At 38.7% G+C, this 24,955-nt stretch overlaps 1 long non-coding RNA gene and 1 pseudogene across 2 annotated transcripts in view; one reads left to right on the top strand and one right to left on the bottom strand.

Annotated features, from left to right (window-relative positions):
- The window catches only part of LOC306642732, a 563,182-nt gene that overhangs the window by 456,607 nt on the left and 81,620 nt on the right, over positions 1 to 24,955 (top strand). The window lies entirely within an intron of this gene.
- Positions 12,545 to 13,963, bottom strand: LOC306642476 (ribonucleoside-diphosphate reductase subunit M2-like; annotated as a pseudogene). Its single transcript has one exon. The product of its transcript is annotated as a ribonucleoside-diphosphate reductase subunit M2-like (transcript).

Here is a 24,955-nt window from a genome sequence, read left to right as displayed (position 1 = left end):
CTCATTCCTGAAAGCACACACTGAGTCACAGAACCAGCCTCAAGTTCTGGCTACTGGTGTCATTCTGCAAGACTATGCCACTCACATGTTTTATCAGGACTATGCCTCTGAAGTGCCCTTAACTGCAAACATCCTAGATTCCCAGGAGAGACTGTCCACCTCCCTATGCATGTGCAATAGCAGTGTACCAACCACCTCCTGGTAGTCCATATCATAGGCCACTGTACAGGTGCTCCTCCTTCTCTGTCCTGCTCCAGTCAGGAGACAAAATGTTGTGGTGACATGGATTCTTCTGTGCCTTGAGTTCTCTTTCTCTGACACCAGCTTTGCCATAGCATGTAATCTATCAGGGACTCAGTACATTCAACTGCACTTTTCTTTCCTCAGGGGCCTGAGAGTCAAAAGTCAGTACCCAAGGGATTGTGAATGAGGACACAGACACAGGATGTGCAGGACTTAGTAGAGCTCCTGCTCTTTTAGAAGTAGACAACACAAAGGGCTGACAGACGCCTCCTGTTGGGATGGTTGTGATGGTTTCCTTGGGTTTCTTTCTATCTCACCTTGAAGAGTTCCTGGTTTCTTCAGGGGTTTTTGATACACTTCTGCATCTTGTGCCAGTTAATTTTACCTTATTCTTACTGTCATTTCACTTTATTAGCATTCCATTTTTATAGTACTAGAAATCCAGTGCCTTCAGAGATGCATCATCAGTGACTCTACCATTACCATTTCCCTCCAGAGAATGCCTATGTATTCCAGCTATTGATTTACATATTATTTACTCAGCCTCCTCCCCAGACTCTGTCCTTGCCTTATGAGCCAGAAGCAGTAAACCTGAGTATGTGATCATGAGGCACGAGTGTCCAGCTGACCGAGGCCCACCATCATAAGCCTCAGGCCCCTCCTGGTAGCTCTGTGACAGAGCATTTTCTCTGGTATGTGCATCCTGATGCCTTACAGAACACAGTAGAAGAAGCTGTAATTAAGTAACTACCACCAATAACTCATGCTTCATTGAACTTGTTTCCAACTTCCTTCCATCTAATGGAGTATTTCAAGGAAACCACTTCAGAGTCATAGCTGCAGCAGGTACTAGCCTTCCAAGCAAAGGCTTCATTTCAAAGGAAGATCATGGACAATGGAGTTAAGCTGTGATTCATGATCAGGACAAGTTCTTTAAAATATCAGCCAAGGTGCTCCACTGCAACTGAGCACACATACTATCTGATGGGAAGTTCATTTTCAGGTGATTCTTATGCATTTGAGCAACCAAAACTAGGAGTACAGGTTAACATGTATAAGAATCATGTAAAAGAATCATTCCAATGGTGTGCATAGTGTCTGTTTCATTTAATATCAGAAGTAAATATTGTAACAATTTCTGTTTCTTTCCTCTGTCCTTTCCATCTTTAAAGAAAGTCATTTCCATGGAATTATGGATAAAATAATTGAGATTAAAATAATCAGAAAAAACTAACTGGAATGGAAAAAATGCTGAAATAATTGAAGACTTAATAAGCTTTTAAGATATTTTATAAAATACAAGGTTACTATTTTAGTTTGATTTCTCATTGCTGTGCCTAAACGAACAAACTGGAACAATTGCGAAGAAGAAAAAAGTTTATTTCAGGGCTCATAGTTTCAGAGGTCTTAGTCCATAGAAGGCCTGCTCCATTCCACAAGGCTTGAGGTGAAGCAGACAATCATGGTGGAAGAGTTTGCCAGAGGGATGCATCTCACATGGTGAGCAGGAAGTAGCGAGTCTATTATTCAGATACTAATATATACTCCATAGCCATTCCACCAATGAATCACTCCCTCTAGTCACACCCTACCCCTTCATTTATCATTTATTCAGTTAGTCCCTATCAGGGGATGAATTCACTGATTGGAATAGGAATCTCACAACCCAATCATTCTCTGAACCTTCTTGAAATGGCTCACACATGAGCTTTTGTGAGACACCTCACATACAAATGATAATATTTTCCTATCACCATCTTTTGTCCCATCACCTTCTCTGATCCCATCATTCTGCTGTTCCATAAATTGCACCTGATTCATCACCTTCTTCTGTTCCATTGCCATCTTCTGTCCCATTGCCTTCTCTCCCAGAAATCTCAGGCCATGTTCTCTCCATCTATACCATTTCATCCCTCTTCTAGTGGAATATGCCTGCCAAAGTCTCATCCCTCTCCAACTCCTCACACAGTGAATCCAAGAGAGATCATGTTCCCCACCAACAAAGGACTCATTCTGGGTAAACAAACCATGATTGAAAATAGAGGCTGAAGGTACCTCTTTCATTAACTCTGCTGTCCTGAAACTGCTGTAGGCACTGGTCAGCAAGAGAGGAGAACTTAAAATTTGTAAATTGAGAATAAAAAAGGGATCAGATGACCCCCTCATTCACTGGAGGGCACAGAAAAGTCATTTGGCAGGGAGCAGGACACGACCACCCCACAAGCCTTCTAGAACAAAAGAGGCAAGTAACAGCAGCATTGTTCCTCAGCAGCTTTCTTAAAAGGAAAAAAAAAGAAAAAAAGAAAAAAGAAAAAACAAGGTCTTGGAACACCACGAAAAAATGTAGCCAGCTTTTGTGGGGCCTTTTGAAGAGCAATGCTCTGGAGCCTTCTATAGGAATCACCACCAGGCATCCCATTTTATGCAATGGACTCTCTAATTCTATACCAGTACAAGCTCAGACTAAAGTGCATGACACTTTTCTCCCAGCCCTTGCTACCACCATGTTGTCAAACCTCAACCTTTGACTCCAACTTTATCCTGGTCTCAGTCCCCAGCACTGGCTCAGATTCAGAAGCAGGGCCATCAAACACTGTCTCTTCACATACTGTCAGCCATTCACCTCTGAATAGTATCTGTTGCATTTTGTGCCCTTAAACCCAAGATGGGAATACAATGTTCTGTTCTAACTGCTTTTTAACACTTAGGACATCACCATTTGAAAAATCAACTAAAAAGAATGAGGGTTTAACCCAGGAAATCTTTAGATAACTCACAGCCAGCACATGGCCTCCCAGAAAGACAAGTCCACTTCCAGACTGAAAGGGCATTTTATCAGCCATGAACAATGGAAGAAACTGAAGTAACACCCATGAGAAGAGGATCCCTCAGCACTAGTGTGGAGAATTCCACAAGATCCAGCTATCTTAAGACCCAAGAGAGCCCAGGATAAAACTGCCAAGCACTGATATGACAAAGGACAATTTTGGATCTTTCTAGAGCTCTACAATCCAGATGACAGCAGCCAGAAGGACAGGGAACCCAGAAATTTGCCAGGTGGGGAAATACTCAGGCAATGATCTGGGGCAGTCTAAGGATGATCCTAGAAGACTTTCCCAAAGAAGATTCTACAAGTCATCCCTGAGACAAAGTCAGAAGGGACTTGATGAGACCCTCAAGAAATACATAGGAAATGATTCACCAAGATATCCAGACAAGAAACATACACATATCTTGCATGTACATTCAAGAAGGAAGTTGGAGCAGACCAAAGAGGACATAATTCTGTGGGGTGTTGTAATTCCAGTCTTGCAACATACCATCTGTCTGTCCTGCCTGAAAATTCAAACACATGGAGCCTGGGGATGGACCATCTATGAAAATTTGGGAAATCTGCAGGAACACCTCCCAGGAGCTCTCCCTCAGGGATGCTGAAACTCAGCAGGTGCCAAAGCCACAAATTAAAAGTCTCTGTTTGAGGCACAGGCGGGACCTAAATCTCAAGGTCCTCATGTACATAAACCTCTTCAAGTTGAGAAAGACTAAGCCTTTAGTCCTTCCATAGTCTGCCCTTCCCTCATCAGCCTCCTGTAATTCCAGGGCTAACTCCATTGTCCACAATATCAGTGTCCTGTGAAAACACACTCTGAAAGGTATCTCCCTGCAGTATCCTCTCCTTGGTTCCTCACTTAAGTCCCTCAGCAAGACTACATCTGGTGAAAACTGTGGGCCCTCAGAGGTCTTCCAACAGCATAGGGGGGTAGCCTGCCCTTTCAGTGTCCCCACATAGGTCCTTGTGGGCAAAACCTAGCAGAGCAATATTGTCCTGGGATCTGGGAGGGGCACCTGGGAGCCAAATCCAGGTGCAGAAGAGGGAGGCATGAGCAACTGGAGAGTAGAGTGTGGGCTCACAAGACCCATGTCACAGCATGACAACACTAGGTCAATGAAGACTTCCAAACTTCAAAGCAAGAAGACACCAGGGAGATAAAGAAAGCTGAGAAGCCCTTGACAATGTAGTCCCTATGAGAACCAGCAGGATGTCCAATTCTCAAACTGTTCATGGGAATCTGGGAAGTTCTGGGAAAAGTAAAATCCCCTCCCCCTTAGCAGAAAACTCCTGCTTGAGAACAGATTTGGAGTCAGACAACCAGTCTCAAGATATGGCCACTGGCATCATCCTTCAAGGTTGTGCCACTGATGTGTTCCTTCAGGACTGTACCCCTGACATCCTGGCTTCCCAGGAAACTCTGTCCATCATCCTGAACATCCAGCAGCATCTTGTCAACATCCCAGGGGATGTGTGATATCTTAACCATCAAAAGCAGCAGCCAGGAACTGTAGAAGCCCAAGATTCCAAACTTGCAGGACCCATAGAAGAACAATAGCAAAAACTTTGGTCCAACTGACTTTGTGTGTAGCCCAGATCAGGCATCAAAGAAGGATGGTTTTCAGGAGGGAAGCCTTACCATGCTGGTGGATTTTCCCCCCTACACAGGTAGGGAAATAGCAGATACTATGGGGACATGCCCTCCAAGGCTCCCTCTAGACAAAGAACAGGCACCTTCAGAGGCACTTTAGAAACAGGATAAGTAAATTTTTGAAGAGTAAATTCCCCAATAAAGGTAAAGGGAAGAGACATCACTAGAAAAAGTTAATTTATCTTTGGCCATTTTCCAATCCTCATGTCAGTAGCAAGCACAAAGTTTATAGAAGGCAGTGGGGGTGGGGGTAATTGTTGATGTCCAGATACTCATAACCATTGTTGCATGGATCCAAGAGCAGAAAGAGGAGTTTCAGCATGAACTTTCTACCTCCAAGGATAATTTGCTCAAACAGGAAATCCAGACCCTGGTTGGTAGATATTCCTATTACCACAAGAGTTCCTATCCCTAGAGCATAGAAGAGTGATGTGTAATTTTGGCCTGTGATCACTGAGCTGACCCCAAGGGACACAGCCTTCCTATCAAGATGAGATGAATGAGTGTCAGGGACAGCAATCAGACGTTGCCTCCTATGGTGTCTATACCACTCACAGCCCCTGCCAGCATAGGCCTAGGAGAGCAGGCCACCATCTCACTGTCACAGACACTGTTTCCTTCAGAGAAGTTTGTTGTCTGATGAATACATCATGTTTCTCATTTCTTTCCATTTGGCAATCTTTTCCCCAAAACAAACATCTCATTCCACATGGAGGAAAAAATTTTGTCATAACCATATCGTGCTGTGCTACTGAGACGTCTGTTTGTTCTGAACACATGCTCTTTCTCATCTGAGGTACTGTTTTCTGTCTGTGCCGTGTTGAGACTTTGGGAAGGGGTTGGCATCTGCTATTCCTCACAGTGGTGTCTAGAAGGGAGAGGACAGGCTGAGAGATGAAAGTGACATTGAAGACCACCCTCACCCCAGATTCCCTCAATGTATTATGTATTCATCATTTGGTCATCACCTATACAAATAATAGAAAACTCTTGAGAAGTGGCAGTATGAGGCCACCCTAGAAAGACTACATTGCAATATCTGTCTCAGCCTGCCTTCCCATTTCTTTCCCTCTCCCTTGAAATTTCAGCAGCTTCAGAGACAGGTGTATAGAAGCACTGTTGGACCTGGTGGATTCACATAAAAGAAGATGGGCACAGAAATTTGGGGAGGAGCTTAGTGTGCTGGTCCTCAGTTCAGAGGTTGGAGAGTAATCCCTCATATCTCTGGGGGGTTGATGGGGATTGAACCAATAACTCTTTACCATGGTGGTATAGGGTATTACACCAGGGCTGTTAGTTGTTTACTTTGAAACATGGTCTCACAAAGATGCTGAGACTGGCCTCAAACTTGGGACCATCCTGCCTCAGCCTCCTGAGGATTTGAGATCAAAGATCTGCCTGGATGTCTTGAGGGGGAAGAGAGGATCCCTGATTTAGAGCCCCTGCTTTGCCTGATGGAGGTTGGCATGGGCATGGGCCACACAAGTGCCTCTCAGTTCAGTACTTATGACATACCATGTAACCTACCTCTGCCTCTGGATCCTTCATACTTAAGAACAGTGGCCATGATGGAAATTGGAGCACCACATGTGTGGGTGTGGGAAGCGCAAGCCACAATGAGGTTTTCCCCAGGGAGGTGGGAATGAGCTCCCACTCCTAAGTTTCTCTCTTGGCATTAATGGTTGACTGTACTCGGCAACTCTTGAATCACATCACTTTTGTAGGGAATCAGGGTGCTTTTCTGTACTGTAAGAAAAAGGCACAAGGGTTCTGCTTTTCAGGGGAACATCATCCTTGCAGATATTGTTGAAGGGTGCTTTCCCATCAATTCTTTATATGTGATTCAAGTGACCTGCTCATGGTTTCCTCTCTCAAGACACATGGAACTTTAAAGCTTGACTTTTGAAATTCCAGCCCCTCATTCTTTTTCTCACATCATCTCTTTCCAACTGACTGAATATGGTCAAGGACAAAGGAATGCTAAGCCATAAACCTTAGCAAAGATGAATGAATCACTGTGAATTTCATTTGTGATTTGTTAAACCTTCACTTGTGGTCATACAGATGCCACTGAAGAGAATAATGCATTATCTTTCTTATAAACCTACTGTTAATATAATTTTATTATTAATAAGCTTAGAAATCACCATGAGGTCTGTGTGAGAAATGGATTACAATAGTGTCTTGCTTACAAACAGCAGTTTCTAAATGTTTTAAATTATGGTGAGTTTTGCTTCTCTCAGTAAATTATTTTGGGTTATTTGGGGTAAGAGAGTTCTGAGAGAGAGTACAAGCACTCTTCCTCTCTCTTTTAATGAATGAGCATCAAGTGAGTGGCCCTTAAGTACTGAGCACTTATTATTGACTGTGTTTAGTGTGTTTCTTATTTTAGATATGTTGTGTTCTTCCCTACAGTTGAAGGCAGACCAGATTAGATTAGTTTAAAGATATTACTTATGATACTCCCTTTTTTTTTTCTAGTGTCTATCAAATAGTTGAAGAAAAGTGTCCTCGAAGAACTAAAAAGACAACAGAGGTGTTGAAATGGTGCCCAGTGCCAATTCACTTCCAGAATGCATCCATGCTGAACTCACAGTGCTACTTTGGTGTAGAATTTCTAGCAGACAGTCTCCAAGCTGCTCAGCCTTTTACTGTTGGTTACAAGACATGCAATAGATACTGGAACACTCTCCTCTTCCCCCATAAAAGCTACAAAATTTATTTCCAAGCTTCTAGTAGAGCCAGTGGGGTAAATCTTATAGATCATTTTTACCAGTGTTATTTTAGTTTATTAATGTGAATATAAGTTAAGTAAGATGGTAGTAAATAAATGAAGTCATGTGTTTGTGTGCTTTTATTGTAAACAATTTTTTTCCTTCTTTAAAATTTTCATCTAGAGAAATTTATGGCAAGAAATGAATATATTAATATATTCATTCTTTTTTGTTTTTATTTTGTAAAGTGTAGTTCCTACAATGATGGATTTTATTTTCAGATTTTCTTATTACCAAAAGTTGGCTAGACATTCTGCTTATCTTGCTATTTTACAGGAAAACAGTGTAACTACAACATGTGGATCCAGCTCATTTGAAGTTTTGTGAGCTCCACAACATCTGTCTTTTCAGCATATTCTGTCCCATTTATTTAATTCCACAAGACTTTATGCTTCCTACCCCTATGACTAAATTAAATGTCTTTTTGTCTTTAAGATAAAAAAAACTTTAGGAATATGAGATGGAACAAAGTAAAAACTATCATTGAGTTCCACATCTGAAATTCATTCCCTTTCATGTTCCAACCATCTAGAGCTCTGATAAAATTTTATGTCTCATTAGACAGAAGGAAACATTTTCCAGATTCTTCCGTTGATGCCCTCCCTCATGGCACACCAGGTCTAGGTACCACTGGCCACCTAACTTTTGCCAGTGAAAGGAAAAATCTTGGGTATAGAATCCTCCCTGCAGTGCTGCAGTGTTCCCCAACACCATCTGCACTGGAGCCAGAAAATGTATATGAGCATGGTTCACTGAGTAAGTGTGATAAAAGCCATACCTGAAATAGTGAGGTCTTTGCTAATTGGTGTCATTCAACTCCAACTGCAGATAATTCTGTTGTTTTAAATAAAGCATGAATAATAATTTCCCCCCTCTTTTTTTAATACAGGAAGCTAAAATTGACTGTTTCCGAGTGGCCACTAAAGGTAGGTTGAAATTGTGGGAATATCTTCTGACTTACGTCTCTTAAAATTTACCTTAGACTATGTTTCAAAACTTTTTGCAATATAACTTCATTGAAATAATTCTGTGCGTATATCTGCATCATATGTATATGCATGCATATATATGTACAGAAGTTTTAGGATTTATGTCAGTTAACACTATTTCATGTAGATACTTTTTATAATTACAATCCATATTGATGTGTTCCAAGCAGTTTCAATGCTTATCTTTTTAAAAATTGTTCTACAATATTAATTTTTACATGAAGTCTGTATATATCATATCTGTTTAGACCAAAGTGCACCATACCTAGTAAAAGTCTGTTTAGAGAGTCTTCATATATGAGGGAGTAAAATATTTATGTATGCTCCCCCCTTCTTTTTTTAATTGTAAACAAATAGGATACATGTTGCTTCTCTGTTTGTACATGGAGTAAGGCATACCATTTGTGTAATCATAAATTTACATAGGGTAAAGTTGTTTGATTCATTCTGTTATTTTTCAGTTCCCCCACCCCTCCCACCCCTCTTTTTACTCTATACAGACCTTCCTTCCTCCACTCTTGCCCCCCTCCCTAACCATAAACCTAAGCCTAACCCTAAGCCTAACCCTAAGACTAACCCCTCCCGCCACCCATTATGTGTCATCATCCACTTATCAGCGAGATCATTTGTCCCTTGGTTTTTTGAGATTGGCTTATCTCACTTAGCAAGATATTCTTCAATTTCATCCATTTGCCTGCAAATGCCATAATTTTATCGTTCTTTATGGTGGAGCAATATTCCATTGTGTGTGTGTGTGTGTGTGTATATATATATATATATATATATATATATATATATATATATATATATATATATATATACCACAGTTTCTTTATCCATTCATCAATTAAAGGACATTTAGGTTGGTTCCACAATCTGGCTATTGTGAATTGAGCAGCTATGAACATTGATGTGGCTGAATCTCTGTAAGTCCTTTGGGTATAGGCCAAGGAGTGGGAGAGCTGGGTCAAATGGTGGTTCTATTGAAGGTTTCTGAGGAATCTCCACACTGCTTTCCAGAGTGGCTGCACTAATTTGCAGCCCCACCAGCAAATACCACATCCTCCCCAACACCTATTGTTGCTTGTGTTCTTGATAATCACCATTCTAATTGGGGTGAGATGGAATCTTAGTGTAGTTTTGATTTGCATTTTTCTTATTACTGAAGATGTTGAACATTTTTTCATATGTTTGTTGATTGCTTATTCATCTTCTTCTATGAAGTGTCTGTTAATTTCCTTAGCCCATTTGTTGATTGGATTATTTGCATTCTTGGTGTAGAGTGTTTTGAGTTCTTTATACATTCTGGAAATTAGTGCTCTATCTGAAGTATGAGTGGCAAAGATTTTCTCCCACTCTGTAGGCTCTCTCTTCACATTACTGATACTTTCCTTTGCTGAGAGAAAGCTTTTTATTTTGAATCTATCCCAGTTGTTGATTCTTGCTTTTATTTCTTGTGCTATGGAAGTCCTGTTGAGGAAGTCTGATCCTAAGCCGACATTTTGAAGATTTGTACCTACATTTTCTTCTATAAGATGAAGGGTCTCTGATCTGATTTCAAGGTCCTTGATCCATTGTGAATTGACTTTTGTGCAGGGTGAGAAATAGGGGTTTAATTGCATTCTGTTCCATATGGATTTCCAGTTTTCCCAGCACCATTTGTTGAACAGGCTGTCTTTTCTCCATTGCATATTTTTGGCCCCTTTGTCTATTATTAGAAAATTGTATTTATTTGGGTTTGTGTCCATGTGCTCTATTCAGTATCATTGATCTACCTGTGTATTTTGGTACCAATACCATGCCATTTTTGTTACTATTGCTTTGTAGTAGAGTTGATGATCTGGTATTGCGATAACCCTGCTTCAGTCTTCCTGCTAAGGATTGCTTTAGCTATTCTGGATTTCTTACTCTTCCAGATGATTTTCATAATTGCTTGCTCTATTTCTGGGATTTTAATTGCAATTGCATTGAATCTGTATAGCACTTTAGGTAGTATGGCCATTTTCACAATATTAATTCTGCATATTCAAGAACATGGGAGATCTTTCCATCTAAGATTTTCTTTAATTTCTTTCTTTAGTGTTCTATAGTTCTCATTGAAGAGTTCTTTCACCTCTTTTGATAGATTGATTCCTACATTTTTTTTTTTTTGCAGTATGCAAGTAAGGACTGGTTTTTATTTCGGGAACAGACAGGAGGTGTTTGTTCTCAAAGGCTTCAGGAAGGTGGGTAGAACTGTCAGGTACAGACCAGAATCCCCACAGAAGCCCACACAGGTCAGCTGAATGATGGGGAGCAGAGCCAGCCCCACTGTTGAGATGGGAAGGCAGGGACCCAGAAGTGGCCAGCCCACAGCTGTCAGAAAGTAATACTCAGTCCTGGTTCCCAAATCCCACACACGGTGCAGCTGCAGCTGGCATCAACTCTCAGGTGTACTTGTGCCTCCTATGCCCCCTGTGCCCGAGTGAGCACAAGGGAGGTGTCTTCCCCAGAACAGATACAAAGCAAACAAACTCGCAAGCCTTTATGAAAAATGCTTTTTCTTCCTCAGCTAAAACGCGAATTTTGCCAATCAAGGAACTGACAGAACAGTTTCGTTTCAATCATTTAACATCTGTGAAGTATTCAGTGGTAGTCAACACTGAAATGCTTTATGCTAGTTTCCCTTTAAACAGATTAGGAAACAGTCTGAGCTGAAAGAAGTGAATTCTCACATTACTGAGCTGATGGGAGGTAGAATCCTAAAATCAGTTCCCAACTTATATCTGTACCTGGCAGTGCAAAGCAAAGGGTTCACTTTAGTGTCGCACAAGGGGTAAGGACCACATAACCTTAGGCAACAATAATTTACAAGACACAAGTCCCATATTATAAGAATTGAAAAAGACTGTACAACAAAGGAAGGAAACAGATGAATGGTCAGCCAATATACAATCCAACCAGTTAACAAACAGGGCCAGAGATCAACACAAGTCATGCACCATCTTCTGTGTAACATCTTGGCTTTTTTTTCACACAAAAGGTAGATCAGTCTAAACTGGCTGTTAGTTTATTTACACCTCTAACTAAAATTAACATTTAAATGGAAGATGCATTAATAAGATCATATCACCAATTTTCTACTGGTTAAGGAATTCACCAGGTTATGCTCATATTTAGGCAAATGTTAGAATTAGTGAGCAATGTCTTACAATTATTAACTTTCAAGATAATACTGGATGATTTTTTTCCCCAAATACAAATAAGTAAAACCTAAAGGGACACAGAGTAAAAAATATTTTCTAAATAAGAGACGTGTTAAAATGAAGTCTCAACAGTACCTACTTACAAAGTTAGAATAAACAGAACTTTTAGGAGAGTCAATTTCAGTTCTGGTTTCACCACTTAAGAAAGCTGAGGCAGGTCACTTTGTCTAAGGAAGATCTGAAAAGTCATAATACTATCTTAAATCCCACCTACACACACCTTTTAAGTCTTTCCACACCAACTATAAATTGAAGAAAGTACAATTTTGAGAAACGATACCGCTTCTCACAAGTCACTTGGTCACTAGCACTCACCCACAACATGCCTGTTCCCAGGGACTTAAGTTAGAAGCTCCTTGCCCTGAAAGATATATCTCAGTTGAGCAGCAATTGCCACGACACCTTACCTGAAGTACAGAGTAAAATACAAATTGTCTTCTATTGGCACCAGCAGACTAAAGTCTAGGTATGCACAGGAACTGACTTAAAAATTGATTAAATATTTCAATTCATTAAACAAAACAAAACAAATTACATGCTTAGTCAACAGAAGTTTAACTCTAGTTGCTTACTGAATTTTGAATTGGCCCTCATGAGTGGTAAATACAACACTTTGCATTTGGTGCAAACCAAACAAATCAGGCTTCCCCCTTGACAGTATAATGTTCATTTGTGTGTAAAGTGCCAGTTTTATTTACAAACAAGTTAAATATACTTAATTCTGCTTTGTAGCAGTGATATTGTTCTTTTAAATGCCTGATGATTGTAACTGATGCTTAATTCTACTGGGTCAGGCTTGCTTGAGGGTTCCCTCACTTTGAAGCTGGGATCATCTGAGGTAGCTACACAGTTTTTAGATGCCATTAAGGAACACGTGGACAATGGTGTAGCTGGCCGATGCATTTTAGCTGATTTTTTTTGCAGGGTTAGGGGTAATAAGAAAAAAAAAAAAAAAAAAAAAAACCAGCCAAATAAAAGCACATCTTCCGTTCATTTAGAAGTCAGCATCCAAGGTGAAAGAATTCTCTGTTGGATTTGACATCGCTCCCATCCTCTGATACTCGCCTACTCTTTTTTCAAAGAAGTTAGTCTTCCCGTCCAGTGAAATATTCTCCATAAAGTCAAATGGATTTTCTACTCTGAAAACCTTGTTGAAACCCAGCTCCAGCATGAGCCTGTCCGCCACGAATTCAATGTATTGCTTCATCAAAGTGCAATTCATCCCGATGAGCTTCACAGGCAAGGCCTCTGTAAGGAACTCCTGTTCTATCCTGACAGCATTGATGATTATTTCTTTCACCCTCTGCTCTGATGGTTTGTGTACCAGGTGTTTGAACATCAGGCAGGCGAAGTCACAGTGTAAACCCTCATCTCTGCTAATAAGTTCATTGGAAAATGTGAGGCCAGGCATCAGTCCTCGTTTCTTGAGCCAGAATATTGACGCAAAAGAACCAGAAAAGAAGATTCCTTCCACAGCGGCAAAGGCTACAACCCGTTCTCCGTAGGTAGCCTCTTTGTCCCCAATCCAACGCAAGGCCCAGTCCGCTTTCTTCTTCACACAAGGCAGAGTTTCAATAGCATTGAAGAGAAATTCCCTTTCTTTAGGATCTTTAATGTAAGTGTCAATAAGGAGACTATACATTTCAGAATGTATGTTTTCCATGGCAATTTGGAAGCCATAGAAACAGCGGGCTTCTGTAATTTGAACTTCTTGGCTAAATCGCTCCACCAAATTTTCATTTACTATGCCATCACTTGCTGCAAAGAAAGCCAGAACATGCGATATAAAATATCGTTCCTCAGGCTTCAGGGCTTCCCAATGCTGAATGTCCTTGGAAAGATCCACCTCCTCGGCTGTCCAAAAGGAAGCCTCAGCTTTCTTGTACATCTGCCAAATATCATGGTATTCGATAGGAAAGATGACAAAGCGGTGGGGGTTCTCTCTTAGTAGTGGTTCATCCTCCACGCTGGGGGCAGGTACTTTAGTTTTGGGCTCCATGGGCTCCTGGAAGATTCTCCGCGCAGTCTTGCTGGCCAGGACGCGGGTCCCGCTGAGGGCCGGGGGTGGGTGGGGGTGGGGGTGGAGGGGTGTTCTCCTTGTCGGCCAGGCTGAGCCCCTTCAGCGGCGAGAGCTGCAGCTGCTGCTGGTCTGCGATGGTGGCCAGCGGGACGCGGACCAAGAGCATGGTGGCGGCGGCGGCAGAGGTAGAGATGGCAGGGAACCAAGTGGCCAAGCGGACCCGGAGCTCTGATTCCCACATATTTAATTTTTTTGAGGCTATTGTGAATGGGGTAGTTCTCCTAACTTCTCTTTCTGAAGATTCATCACTTATGTATGAAAATGCAGTGGATTTATGAGCATTGATCTTGGAACCTGCCACTTTACTGAATTCACTTATGAGTTCTAAAAGTTTCCTGGTGGAATTTACAGGTTCCTCTAAATATATAATCATGTCATCAGCGAACAGGTATAGTTTGAGTTCTTCTTTTCCAATTCGTATCCCTTTAATTTCTTTGGTTTTTCTAATTGCTCTGGCTAGAGTTTCAAGGATAATGTTGAATAGAAGTGGAGAAAGAGGGCATCCCTGGCCTTGTTCCACTTTCTAGGGGAAATGCTTTCAGTTTTTCACCTTTTAGAATCGTATTGGCCATGGGCTTAGCAAAGATGGCCTTTACAATGTTAATGAATTTTCCCACTATCCCTATTTTTTCTAGACTTTTGAGCAGGAAAGGATGCTGCATTTTATCGAATGCTTTTTCTTTATCTATTGAATTAATCATGTGATTCTTAACTTTAAGTCTATTGATATGGTGAATGATATTTATTGATTTCTGGATGTTGAACCAACCTTGCATCCCTGGGATAAATCCCACTTGATCATTGTAAACTATCTTTTTAATATATTTTTGTATGCTATTTGCTAAAATTTTGTTGAGAATTTTTGCGTAGAGGTTCATTAAGGATATTGATCTGAAATATTATTTGCTCAATATGTCTCTGTCTCATTTAGGTATCAGGGGGATATTGGATTCATAGAATGAGTTTGGGAGGGTTCCCTCCTCTTCTATTTCATGGAAACTTTGAGGAGTATTGGAATGAGCTCTTCTTTAAAGATTTTGTAGAACTTGACTGAGAACCCATCTGGTCCTGGACTTTTCTTTGTTGGTAGGCTTTTGATGACCTCTTCTATTTCATTGCTTGAAATTGATTTATTTAAGTTGTGTATGTCCTCCTGGTTCAGTTTAGGTAATTCATTTGTCTCTAGAAACTTGTTGATGTCTTTGAGGTTTTCTGTTTTGTTGGAGTATAGATTTTTAAAATAGCTTGTAATTAGGTTTTGTATTTCACTCGTGTCTATAGTGATATTTCCTTGTTCATTCCAGATTTTAGTAATTTGAGTTTTCTCTCTTTCTCTTTACTAGTGTGGCTATGGGTTTATCAATTTTGTTTATTTTTTGAAAGAACAAACTATTTATTTTGTTAATTTTTTATTTGTTTTTTTTTTTGTTTGTTTCAATTTCGTTGATTTCAGCTCTGATTTTAACTATTTCCTGTCTTCTACTACTTTTGGTTTTGGTCTGCTCTTCTTTTTCTAGGGCTTTGAGCTGTAGTGTTAAGTCATTTATTTGTTGATTTCTACTTCTTTTGTTGAATGCTTTCCATGAAATAAATCTTCCTCTAAGTAGTTCTTTCATAGTGTCCCAGAGATTTTGATATAATGTGTCTTTGTTTTCATTTATTTCTAAGAATTTTTTTATTTCCCTCCTGATCCCTTCTATTATCCTTTCATCATATAGTAGCATATTATTTAATCTCCACGTATTGGAGAATTTTCTGTTTTTTATTCTGTCATTTATTTCTAATTTCAATCCATTATGATCTGAATGAATACAATGCAGTATCTCTATCTTCTTGTATTTGCTAACAGTAGCTTTGTGGCATAAAATATGGTCTATTTTGGGGAAGGATCCATGTGCTGCTGAGAAGAAAGTGTATTCGTTCTTCGTTGGATGGTACATTCTATATATGTTCATTAAGTCTAAATTATTTATTGTACTATTGAGGACTATGTTTTCTTTGTTATGTTTTTGTTTGGAAGATCTATCCAGTGGTGAGAGAGGTGTGTTAAAATCACCTAGTATTATTGTGTTTTGGTCTATTTGATTTATGGAATTGAGAAGGATTTATCTGACGTACATGGATGAGCCAATGTTTGGGGCATAGATATTTATGATTGTTATGTCTTGCTGATTTATGCTTCCCTTAAGCAGTATGTAATGTCCTTCTTTATCCCTTCTGACTAGTTTTGGCTTGAAGTCCACATTATCTGAAATGAGGATGGATACTCCAGCTTTTTTGCTGTGTCCGTGTGCATGGTATGTTTTTTCCCATCCTTTCACCTTTAGTCTGTGGGTATCTCTTTCTATGAGATGAGTCTCTTGCAGGCAGCATATTGTTGGATTTTTCTTTTTATTCCAATCTGCCAGTCTATGTCTTTTGATTGATGAGTTCAGGCCATTAACATTCAGGTTTATTATTATGATATGATTTGTATTCCCAGTCATTTGACTCATTTTTGTTTCTCCTTTATTTGGCCATTCCTTTAGGCTAGTTCCCCCCATTCCTGATTTGCATCATTGTTTTTCATCTCTTTCTCATGGAATATTTTGCTCAGAATGTTCTGTAATTCTGGCTTTCTTTTGCAAATACTTTTAGCTTTTTTTTGTCATGGAAGAATTTTATTTTGTCATCAAATCTGAAAGTAAGTTTTGCTGGGCATAAGTGTTGGTTGGCATGTGTTTTCTTTCAGGGCTTGGTAATTGTTGTTCCAGGCCCTTCTACCTTTTAGGGTATGGATTGAAAAATCTGCTGATATCCTTATTGGTTTCCCCCTGAATGTAATTTGATTCTTTTCTCTTGCGGCCTTTAAAATTCTGCATTTATTTTATATGTTAGTTATTTTCATAATAATGTGCCTTGGTGTGGGTCTGTTTTAATTTTGTATATTTGCAGTCCTATAAGCCTCTTGTACCTGGTTTTCCATTTCATTCTTCAGATTTGGAGAATTTTCTGATATTATTTTATTGAATAGAATGTTCATTCCTTTGGTTTGTTTCTCTAAGCCTTCCTCAATCCCAATAATTCTTAAATTTGGCCTTTTTATGATATCCCATAATTCTTGCAGATTCTGTTCATGATTTCTTACCATCTTTTCTGTTTGGTCAATTTTGTTTTCAAGATTAAATATTTCATCTTCGATGTCTGAGGTTCTGTCTTCCAGGTGTTCTATCCTATTGGTTATGCTTTCTATGGAGCTTTTAACTTGGTTTATTGTTTCCTTCATTTCAACGATTTCTGTTTTTTTTTTTTTTCAGTATCTCTTACTCTTTATTGACATGATCTTTCGCTTCCCATATTTGCTCTTTTAACTGTTGATTGGTGCAATCATTTAATGCCTGCATTTGCTCTTCCATCTCCCCGTTTGTTTCCCTAATTGTTTTAATTATGTACATTCTGAACTCCCTTTCTGGCATTTCTTCTGCTGTGCTGTCATTGGGTTTTATTGATATAGTATCTAGGTTTGTTTGGGACATTTTCTTCCCTTCTTTTCTCATATTGGTCAGATATTAGTGGGACTCTGAGATATTGCAGATTTCCTCTATTGGCTTATAGTGTTCCTGTAGATTTCCAGTATATCACCTCTCAGCCTTCAGTAGCCTGAAGTCTTGGAGGAACTTGATAATGCAGTGCTTCTGAAGAAAACTGCCACTAGCCTGCTACTAGGTCCACGGCTGGGGGCAGATTCTGCATGGAAATCCTCTCACTGGGCGGTCCTGCTCCTAGAAGCTGGCTATAGACCGGGCCTGCCCCTGCCTGAGGGAGCCAGGCTGCTTGGGGAAAGCCTCTCCCTGTCCTGTCTTGGTCCCTGAAGCCGACTGTGGGCCGGGCCGGGGCCCACCGCTAGGTCCAGGGATTGGGGTTGGTTCTGTGTGGATAAGCTCCCACTGGGTGGGCCTGCTCCCAGAAGCTGACTGTGGACCCGCCTGCCATGGGAGGGAGCAGAGCTGCTTGGGGTAGTTTCTCACTGACCTGCCCTGGTCCAAGAAGCCACCTGCATGCCAGGGCCAGCTGCTGGGTCTGGGGCTTGGGATTGGCTCTGTGTGGAAAAGCTCTCACCTGGTGGGCCTGCTCCTAGAAGCTGTCTGTGGATCACACCTACTGCCAGAAAGAGCAGGGCTGCTTGGGGTAGTCTCTCGCTGACCTGCCCTGGTCCAAGAAGTCACCTGCATGCCAGGCCAGCTGCTGGGTCTGGGGCTTGGGATTGGCTCCGTGTGGAAAAGCTCTCACCTGGTGGGCCTGCTCCTAGAAGCTGTCTGTGGATCACACATACTGCCAGAAAGAGCAGGGCTGCTTGGGGAAGACTCTTGCTGCCCTGCCCTGCTCTGAGAAGCTGCCCCCTGTCCAGGCCTGCTCCCCGGGCTGAGCTTCACCCAGTGGGAGAGATGCACCCCGCCACTCTATGTGGTCTGAGTCTCTCACTACCTCACCTTCTTTAATCCTGAGTTCTGGAGTAATGGGAGATGCAGTCACCCTCTAGTCTGCCATCTTGGATTTCCAGATGTTTTTCCATTCTCCTTTTCCCAGCTCACTTTGTGCCCAGAGAGTTATAAGATATTCTGCATTCCTAGCAGCTTAAGCATTTAGTTCTTAAGGAGAAAGAGAGGAGCAGAATCTGGGATAGACTTTTTCCTGCCATTTGCTGCCCTTGCTACAGGCTTGAAGCACGTGGAATCTTTTCTGCTACCCCCTTCTTTAATGAGATGAATTCTTGCTGTGTTGTCCAGCCTGTCTCCAAATTCCTTGTTCCTCACCTCCCAAACAGCTGCATGTGCATGCCATCACGAAACACCTGCTATTTTTCAGCAGTGATTTGATTATAATAGCACTATAAAGTCAAGTCTGCATGGACTTTTTTCACTCATGATGCTTGAGTACCAGTAGCCAGGTGATGTTATCCTAGAACTTCTGTTTCCAGGGCCTGGTGAAAATTCTGAGAAATGTGATCAAGGATGAATTATAGACAGGGGGAGTCACCATGTGCTGCCCACACAACACCTCCTAAAGAAGAAGGTACAGATGCATGTACTTGGACATGAGCATTAATCTCTCATCAATATTAAGGTGATAAATATTACATTTGGAATTGCATGAGAAAATGGTTTGAGAAATATAAATTGTCATATTAAAGTGAGGCACTAGAAATTAACCCTTATAGTTAAATATTCTTTTTCAGATCACCAGAGTAACCATGAGTATGAAAATGTTCTGTTTGATTTAACTTAGAAATAATGAGAAGAAGGCATCACTGAGTCTGTGGCACAAGATCCACATCAGCTCATGCTGGATAAGTGCTGTTGGATAAAATTATCAATTTTGTTATTGTTTAACTGTCAGGAAACAGTTTGAATGTGCCATGGACATCCAATCTTCATTGCATTCTTGCTTCATGAATATACATGACTTTTGCATTTAGTGTTAACAAATGTTTATTGTTGGCATGTTATGTGCAGGCATTATGGAAGCTATTCATCTCATTAGTAATTTGTCCTCATGGACTAAATTGTCTATTTTTGAGAATCTATTTTTGTTGCTCTTAAAATTTTCAATTCTGTATATCATATTGTATATCATATTGATATATCATTTCAATTTTGTATATCATATTGATGAATACCTTTATTTATAGGAATAAATTAGTAGTAAATGAAACTATAGTTAGTATGCTTCATGAGCTGCTCTTAGGTGTCATAGTGTTAGAAAAACCCTTGAACCAGATATCCATCTAGGATCTTAGGACTGCAACTCATAACCTGTGCTTGAGATCAGTACTTTTGAAATATTGCATTATTTTATTCCTCTTAAACTTACAATCTGAAATATAAATCTAGTCCCAAGGTGCCTAATTTATAATGCTTTGTGTTTAACATTACAGTGGGAAGTTTTGAAATCACCTTCATACATGCATTCTCATTTATTTATTCACCACTAATGCACAAAAGGAGACAGGTAGTTCTACTCTTATTATTAAGATGAAGAAAATGTCTGTATTTGGAGATGAGTGGACTTACCGGGTCACTCAGCTAATAGTCTGTGGGTCAAAGCTTGATACCAAGCATTCCAACTCCTACCCCACGGTTACTTTCACTGTATTTTATGGTTTTTCACCCAGTAGAAACTCTGACCAGTTATACTATCATGTAGTTTGTGCTTCTGACCTCCCCTTTATTAGAATTGAGTCATTTCCCAATATACTGTGAAAACAATGAACTATTTATTATCATGCTGATTCAGATAGTTAAGTAATTATATAAATAGCACACTAGTAAATATGGAAACCTGGCAAGTTTGCTGTTTCCACAATACATTGAATTAGATGATGATTTGGATCATTTTTTTCCATCAGCTAGATTTCATCAATATTGTAATTTGTTTTTCAATTCAACAAAGAATGATTAGGCAGTCAAATGACCTGATTGACTAAATATTCCCCACTCATATTTTCTGAGTCATTTTCAAACATTTACACAGGAACAGACTCTATCCACATACCATCTTTGAGGGAAATAGGGAAGGAGATTTTAAGATTTGCTGCCTAATGCTGTCATTTCTGTTTCATAAAGTCATAATACAGTAGGAAACCTTGGGAGATAATCTCCCTCCAGGTAAAACAACCCATTTTGTGCTATTTTGTGAAGTTCAACATGAACAGATTTAGCATTTCCCCCTTTGCAGCACAGCATAATGCTTCACAACCTTTAAAATGAGAAAATTTTCCCTTCTTTATACTAAAAATTGTTTTTGCAGCACAGGAGGCTGTCCATCTTGACTCTTTAGTGTAAACATTGAAATAGGTAGCTTTACTAACTCTATTAGTACCATGAAATAAAAATGTTTGAAATTTAAGATTTAACACATTCTGTGTGTTTTGCCATATATTGCTGACAGCATGGTGGCTTAACTGAGTTTTCAGATATTGAACCGCTTTCTTAAACCACTTTTCCTAAAGTGCACAAATATTTCAGTGTTCTCATGAAACAAATAACTTTATAGAGAAAGTATGGAGGTGGATTTGCTTTCATAAAGAAATAGTTTGTAATTTCAAGTAAGGGTCTGTCAAAAATATATCTCACAATATTTATAATTTTAAAATTATGACTATTTTAATCATATTCCAAAGACACATTTTGACACTCATCATCTCAAACATAGTCTCATGGAAAAACTATGTGTTATTACATATCTTCATGTTTGGAGGATTGACTATGATTTTATGTATGCTCCTTTAATTTGTATGTCTAGATTTGATACATCTGACCACAGTTTGTTGACTATAGACAAAGTCATAACAGAATGTTCTCTTTGGAGTTAAAAGATGAAGATGTTATACAATAGGGTATGAGTGTTTGGATGTCATCCTCCCAGCCTAATTCATACCGTGGAGTGGCTACAAAAGCTTTTAACTATTCTTAGGTTCTCCAAAAATTTTTAAAAATTAAGTTCACATTTTTATAGTTGAATAACTTTAATGACCATTGAGTGCAACTCTTTCTTAGTAATAACTGTATACGCTTTCTTTAACTTTTATATAAATTATGGCTACCTTACAGTAAGTGGTTGGGTGGAAACTCTTTTTATTTGAATTTTGGAAAGTTTTTATGGATGGCCAACTCTAAACTGACAGGGTATGTGTAAAAATCAAAGTCAGTCTTATTAGTAAATTAGATCCTTTGTATTGTGGGGCATATTCATTCTAATAATAATGACAATTTAAACTATATACATTAATCTTCTATTAGATAATATTTTCCATAATGTGCCACCTATGTCTCTCCTTGACAGTAACCATTGATGCTTTCCTCTTACCTGCTTAATTTAAATTTATTTAAATGCTTACTATTGGTTAGGTATAGACTAATCTGTACAAATTTCAAGTATGTATATATAAAATCTCAACTTTTGAAGATTTTGAGTTGATGAAAGCTTGGAGTTTTTTCGTTTGCTTGTTCATTTGTTGTTTTTGATATGCAGAGGGAAGGGATTCTATCTTCAATTTGTTCTTTTCTTGCTATGATTTGGCTAGCAGCAGTGTAGCTAGAAGTCAGAAGAAAATCTACATGTAAACACATGCTACATTTAAAAAAAATAATAGATGTCAGATTACAAACCTTACCATGGAAACAGGCTACTCTTTCCATGTTTTATTTACTTTAGGATAAATTTTATGAAAAAAAAAAAAAAAAAGCTTTACTCTAAGCTTAGTATTTTATTTCACTCAAATTTGTACTGAGGGGGTATATACTATCCTGGAAACCTTGAGGAAATTTTGAAGGATTTCTACTGTTCTGATAAAATTTCTACTCATATTCAGAAATCTGAATATTTCTTTTTTTTAATCACTAGTCTCTTGGAGATGCTTCTCCAGATTGTTTTCCTTTTCATGCTTTTGTTCTAAGGACATCATTTCTAGGCCATAATGCTACAGAATAAAAGAGTACCAATAAAAGAACTGAGAAGAATGTTGAAATGAAAGCTAATTAAGATTTCTTTTAATTACTCATATTCAATGCCCAAGGAAACAAATTATATAGTGAGGCCACTCATATATGCTGCTCTGGTATTGCTTAGTTTGTAAATTTAGAAATGGAAACAGGTACATGCAGCATTCAGAATTTCATGGAGAAAAAATGTTTTCTTTCCTTAAATAGTTGGCATAATGTATATCAGGAGTATAGTAAGACCCCTGAGAGGTTCCTAAAAAGAAGAAACCTAAAAAGTTCTATGCCACCCACATGTTTGACCCAAACATGTTTTTCAAAGAATACCAGGGTCTTGCAAAACAGAGTTTGGTAAATGCCAACTCAGTTAATTCCAAAAGATCCCACCACATGCAACTGAAATGGAACTTCAGATATGTGACCTGTTGAATGCATTATTTACTCTTCCATGCAGAGTACCATACCTAAGAAGACCCTAAATGTATCACCATCAAATGTTGTCTTCAAAATATAAGACTGAAATGTCTGACTTCATTTTCAAATTTATGCTATTCTCTTTTATAATACATTCTTATTGATATTTCTAGGAAGAAATTAGTACATTTTTATGTCAATGACCAGATAATAACTATTTTTTACTAGGGATGTACAAAGCCTGAGGGTGACTATCCAGCACATCAAAAATAAGTAAATAAATAAATAAATAAGATGTCATATTCATAGACTCCTTGTCAGAACTACTGAGTTCTGCCTTACTAAACAAAGCAGTCATAAGCAACAACTAAATAATTAACTCTAGAATTGTTTTAATATTTTTTTTCCTCCAGACTGGTGATGGAGTCCAGGGGCACTTTACCATAGAGCCACATCCCCAGCTCTTTTTATTTTTATTTTGAGATAGAGTCTTGCTAACTGACTCAAACTTTAGATTCGATGGCCTGAGCCTTTCAGTTTTTTGGAATTACAGGCATTTATTGCTGCACCTGACCCAATAAAACTTCATTTGTAAAAGCAAGAGTTGGGCCTACTGAATCATTTTAAATTAATTTGTAATGCAATCAAGCATTTTGGTTGAACTAAAAACAATATTTGCAAATAAACACTTTACAAAGAGGAATGTAGAGATTACATAAAAATTCTTCCTAACACACATTGTAATGTTTAGCCTTGGATTGTGGTTTAAGTTCTTTATGATTTGTGGACGCCTGGCCGACCACTATAGTGATTTTCAAAAAACTTTTTGTTCATATCATTTACCTTTTCGGATGATAGAAAAGAGCTCTGTTTTTCAATAAAATATCATTTTTCTCAAAAGTAGAATAGATCAGATCTTCCTATAAGTAATACATACAGGAGGCGTATGAGTTTAACAACAATAATCTGTGACCAAGAGAAAATATTACAGATACAGACCTTGGAATTGCTCCCAACTTTGTAACAAGTCTTAGAAAACACATTTTTCCATGTGCAAAGTATATCCATATGCAAAATTGCAGCATATATCATTTCTAGAAAATATCTTGGTAATGCATTTGGAGCTCTTTATTCTATGATGAAACAGTTTGTTCATCTCACTTAGCAAAACTAGAATGAATTCACTAATAACAAGCAAAAGACTTATCTCACGGTTTCACCATTTTTTTAACTCAATTGCTGCACTTGTGTAGTTATAAGAAGCAACACTGTTTGGATGATGCAGAGGGATACTTCAAAAAATTATACAGCAGCAATTTTGGGTTTAATTGTCTGCAGATGGTAGCTGATCTATTTTCCTTAATTGCTGCCACATTTTTAATAGTGCCCAGGCATTCCCATGTAAATGAGTAATCTTTCATGTAAGCTTGTCCATAATTTCCCAATATTTTTTCTTTGCATCCTTTTCCAGCTGTATCATGTTAGAATTAACAGTTTAATTTCCTATATTTTCAGTATCTGTGTGTCATAAATGTTAACCACTTATACACAACTATAGAGGTGTGCAGGCAAATCAAGAAGCCAGCACAAGTCCACTTGGAAAATCTTAATCATTTCTTCAGTCTCATGTTAACCATGACAGTTATAGCAAAGGCAATTATGAATTTCTATTCTGTCTTTAACTAATGCTTTGAGAAACATTCTTTATTCTCTTAATGTGAAAAAACAAATGTTCCTAAATTGAAATTTGCATACAATGTAGTTATCAGAAAATTTTCTTTACATAAAATCATTTTTAGTGAAATTGGAAAATAGTCTTCACAAAGGTGATTTTAGCAAGAAGAGAAAATATTACGACTTAAGCCACACATTTTAAATAACCTCATAAATTAAAAGCCTGATGTTTTGTCATCAGAATTAGCAGCAAATCTCTCTACATCACAGTGGATTGCAGTTGGAAACAGTTTAGTATTCAGCTTAGTATAAGACTATTTGTTTTACTTTTTTCTTCAGTTGATCTATCAAAGATCTCAGCCAAAATTTGGAACTGTATCAGTTAGAAATCCTACTGCCTATCACTTGTTTAAAAGAATTCAAAATATGCAACACCTTGCTATGATTTTTTCCTTGTCTTTTTTCTTTTCATTTTATTGTTGTTTGAACAAAGTTGAGGTGATATGATATATTGATGAGGATTCTTCTTGGCTTTCTTTTGCCCTTCATGCATGCTGACCTGGAAATTCTCCTTTGCC

This window comes from Sciurus vulgaris (assembly GCF_902686455.1).
Source record: "Sciurus vulgaris genome assembly, chromosome: 13".
In the NCBI taxonomy this organism is placed as follows: Eukaryota; Metazoa; Chordata; class Mammalia; order Rodentia; family Sciuridae; genus Sciurus; species Sciurus vulgaris.
Note: the sequence above shows the minus strand (reverse complement) of the source record. Positions and strands in the feature narration are given on the sequence as shown.